Consider the following 5,046-nt stretch of genomic DNA (forward strand, 5'->3'; position numbering starts at 1 on the left):
AACCGGAGACATGATTATTCAGGTTTTTTTTTTTTTCATTCATTAAAAAAGAACCTGAATAATCATGTCTCCGGTTTTCCTCTGTAACATTGTCTGTCTTGTGAACATGAAAATGCCAGTTGCCTTGAGGTTTTGTATATAAAGGAGAGTGTTCTTTAATAAAGTTACTCAGTTGATTGCTTCCTGCCTTTGAGTCGCAACCTTTCTCTCGGCTCGTCACACTTCTTCCGTAGGACAAGCCTTTGATATTCATGTCTCGTTTACATTCTGGCCAAAAGCTGACAGGGCAGGAGTTATTTACAAGTGGAGTCTGTGGCAGTTGATTCAGGCAGTTTAAAAGGACAGTTGAAAGGCAGTAAATTAGATTTTAGTGATAATTTGTAGCTTTTTTTCTCAATCTGGCATTCTATTCAGACAGCTTACAGTGAGAAAAAAAGGCAATAAATTCAATTTTTACGGTATTTTTTTTTTTTTTTTTTTATTAAGGCAATTGATTCAGGCAGCTTAAAGTTACAGTTTAAAGGCAAGAAATCAAATTTTTGTGGTAATTTTCAGCTTTTTCTGATTTGGAAATTGATTCAGGCAGCTTAAAGTTACAGTTAAAATGCAAGAAATCAATGTTTGTGATCACAACTAACTGCAAGAATTGTAGAAAGTCAATTATAATAGTTGATGACGAGTGCAACCTTAAATTATGTATCTGAAGTAAGATATGAAAACCAGAGGGAATATATATATATATATATATATATATATATATATATATATATATATATATATATATGTACATATATATATGTATATGTATATATATATATATATATATATATATATATATATATATATATATATATACACACACACTTATACATATACAGGGAGATAGAAATTAAACATGTATGTATATATGTATACATGTAAATATTATATATATATATATATATATATATATATATATATATATATATATATATATATATATATATATATATATATATATATATATATATATATATATATATATACTGAGAGAGAGAGATGGAACGATTGTATTGCACAGTATTTATATATATATATATATATATATATATATATATATATATATATATATATATATATATATATATATATATATATACACACACACATACATATATATAACCTAAAACACAAACACCCTACACATTAAAACCAAACACTACACCTACACACATCCAAACCACCGTATACTCTATAACAAACTATCCCCCTTTCTATAAAGGAAAGCCAAAAAGAGAAAGTAATAATTAACATTAAACAATTCTTCCATTGCAACAGAGAGAGTACCGGTGTTGCTGATGATTGGCGGAGGTGTTGTTGTCGTTTTTCTTCTTGTCATTGTTGTTTCGCTCGTCATGTGCAATAAGAGGGAGTCGCCTGACAAAGGTAAGGGTTTGGAGAAAGACGAGTTTTAATGTTTGTTATTGTTGTTGTTATTATTAGTAGTAGTAAAAGGATAATTTAAATTATGATTATAGCAAAAGAACAATTTTAATTATTCTTATTGTTATTATTATTATTATTACTATTATTGTTGTTGTTGTTATTATTATTATTAGTAAAAGGATAATTTAAATTATGATTATAGCAAAAGAACAATTTTAATTATTCTTATTGTTATTATTATTATTATTATTATTATTATTATTATTATTACTATTATTGTTGTTGTTGTTGTTGTTATTATTATTATTAGTAAAAGGATAATTTAAATTATGATTATAGCAAAAGAACAATTTTGATTATTCTTATTGTTATTATTAAAAGAACAATTTTAATTATTATTATTATTAAAAGGACAATTTTAACTTATTATTATTAAAAGGGAAATTTTAATTATTATCATATTATTATAAGGATAATTTTAATTATTATATTAAAAGAACAATTTTAATTATTATCATTATTATTGAGATCATTATTAAAAGAACCCTTTTTATTATTATTATATCATTGAAAGGACAATTTTAATTATTATTGTTATCATTATTATTATTATCATGATTAAAAGGACAGTTTCAATTATTGTTATTATTATTATTATTATTATTATTATATTCCTTTAATTCAAGCATCATTTGCTTCTATAATATTTTTCAATATCAGAGGGTGATATTACATTTTAATCATCATTTTCATTTCTTGGTTCTCATTCAGTGTATAAATCAAAGACTGCTTTTCTGTTATAGTTTTTTGTACCCTAAATATAGTTATCACAATTTTATTGTTTTTTGTAGGAAGGTTTAAACCTCATTTGTCTCTCTCTCTCTCTCTCTCTCTCTCTCTCTCTCTCTCTCTCTCTCTCTCTCTCTCTCTCTCTCTCTCTCTCTTTATATATATGTGTGTATATATATATATATATATATATATATATATATATATATATATATATATTGTTGAATTATTAGATCCAGGACAGTGTTTTTATCCCTATTATTATATATTGTGGATCTACCCCTGATGCTGCTACTACTATTACTATAACTACTACTAATAGTAATGTATTTCATTCAAAGAAACTGCCAGTAAAAATACTACTACTAATGATAATGACAATGGTTGTGGTGGTCTGGTGGTAGCGTCCTTGTCTGGTGATTGCAAGACTGGGTTTCGAGTCCCGCTCAAACTCGTTAGTTCCTTTGGTCGCTGCAACCCCACCATCCTTGTGAGCTAAGGATGTGAGGTTTGGGGGAGCCTATAGGTCTATCTGCTGAGTCATCAGCAGCCATTGCCTGGCCCTCCTTGGTCCTAACTTGGGTGGAAAGTATGGTCAGACTCTAGGCATTGCCCTGCTTGATAGGGCAATGGCACTGTCCCTTGCCTCTGCCATTCATGAGCAGCCTTTAACCCTTTAAACTTCTTCTAATAGTAATGTATTTCATTCACAGGAATTACCATTGAAAATACTACTACTAATAATGTATTTCTTTTACAGGAACTACTAGTAAAATTACTACTACTAACGTATTCCATTCACAGGAACAGCCGTGCCAGAAAAGCCCCCAGCTTCATCAATGGCCGCAAACAACTCGAGTCCTGGGAACCTTTATTCTGTAAACACGCATGAAAAACAGTCCCTCATCATGACGCCGATCCCTTCCCACCACAAAGTGTCTGCGGAGATGACCCCGAAGCCGTCCAGACGCCGACTGTCGCCGACTGAGGACGGTCACTCCCGATCTGCCAGGAATCTGAACAGACTCAGCGGCGACTTGGATGAAAAAGCGTTTCTGCCGGATCCCGTGAGGACTAGACATTTTCGTTTTCTGTTGAAATGTTGGACAATGTACTTATAACGTTTAAAACGCTTCCAGAAGACTGAAGTTACTGCCGGATCTTTGCTCAGACAGCATCCTTGACGTTTTAAAACGCTTCCAGATGACTAAAATTACTGCCAGATCTTTGCTCAGACAGCATCCTTAACGTTTAAAATGCTTCCAGAAGACTAAAATTACTGCCAGACCTTTGCTCAGACAGCATCCTTAATGTTTAAAGACTAAAATTACTACCAGATCTTTGTGCACACAGCATCCTTAACGTTTAGAACGCTTCCAGAAGACAGAAATTGCTGTCAGATCTTTGCTCAGACAGCATCCTTACACTTCCAGATGACAGATGACTAAAATTACTGCCAGATCTTTACTCAGACAGCATCCTTAACGTTTAAAACACTTCCAGATGACTAAAATTACTGCGAGATCTTTGCGCAGACAGCATCCTTAACGTTTAAAACGCTTCCAGAAGATGGATGACTTACTTATTTTCATTATATACTTGTTTATTACTTGACAATTTACTGCATGATCATTATGCTAAATCATTTAGATGTCTTTATTGTATGATTGGATGTCATTTTCTAATTTTTTGCTCAATTCACTTTCTATTTTACTAACTGGTTTATATGTCTATTCGTGAATTTAAAGAAACTTTTATTCGTAATTTGTGTATATATTTGTGAATTATTCGATATTTTGCAGAATAATTAGATATTTGGGAAGTATTTGATATTTTGCATAATAATTAGATATTTGTGAAGTATTTGACATTTTGCAGAATTATTAACTTTCTTATTTTTTTTCAACATATCGTTGATTCAGCATTTTTCATGACGCCTCATTTGTTTTTTCTTGTTAATTATTTATTAATTTTTCTACATTTATTTGTTCATTTATGAGTTTTCTAGTTATTGTTATTTATTGATGCCTTATTTTTCTACTAGGATTTGGATGGAAACCAGGGGTATGTCCCTTTCGTGGACTACAGCGGGAAAGACTATGCCCCTCTCTCGAATGGACGCCGGGCATCCTTCGGTGAATCCGGTCCTTACGCAGATCCCATTCCTGCGTCGGCGCAGAATCCAGACGTCCCTGACTTCTGCACCCTCAGGAGAGGCACTAGACGTCGTCAGGAGAACAATTCGACTTCCGACAGCGGGCGGAATCTCCTAGCACCCAACTACCAGGACTCGCCGTCAGACAGCGGGCGTAATCTTCTGGCGCCCAACTACCAGGACTCGCCGCCGTCTCTGCGACTCAGCAGCAACGCCCACACTCTCTCCAGGCACTCCATCTACTCCAGCATGAGAAACATGCCCTACGGATCTCCATCGCCTCCATCGTATCCTCGGAATACGAAGTCCTGTTCGCCCCGGTCTCCCAGAAGCCTCAATTCGCATCCCAACAGTAACAGTGGCACTAACTTAGTGGAGGACCAGAGATCTCCCGAGACGAAGTACATTTTCTCTCGCGACGTCATGATGAAACCAGGTACTCTCGTCTGATACATCTGGAACACCCAAGTACCACTCTATAGACGTTTGAGGAGGCCTGGATGTTGTGGCCACCCTCCAATAAGTCAGGAGTGCCACTTTATAAACGTTTGAGGAGGCCTGGATATTATGGCCACCCTCCAATAAGTCAGGAGTGCCACTCTATAGGTGTTTGAGGAGGCCTGGATGTTGTGGCCACCCTCCAATAAGTCAGGAGTGCACTCTATAGACATTTGAGG

The 5,046-nt window shown here is 33.9% G+C and overlaps 1 pseudogene; it reads left to right on the forward strand.

Annotated features, from left to right (window-relative positions):
- The window catches only part of LOC137654914 (irregular chiasm C-roughest protein-like), a 207,321-nt pseudogene extending 202,502 nt beyond the window's left edge, over nucleotides 1–4,819 (forward strand).
- Nucleotides 4,820–5,046: the final 227 nt, after the last annotated feature.

Source organism: Palaemon carinicauda, chromosome 16 (assembly GCF_036898095.1).
Source record: "Palaemon carinicauda isolate YSFRI2023 chromosome 16, ASM3689809v2, whole genome shotgun sequence".
Lineage (NCBI taxonomy): Eukaryota > Metazoa > Arthropoda > Malacostraca > Decapoda > Palaemonidae > Palaemon > Palaemon carinicauda.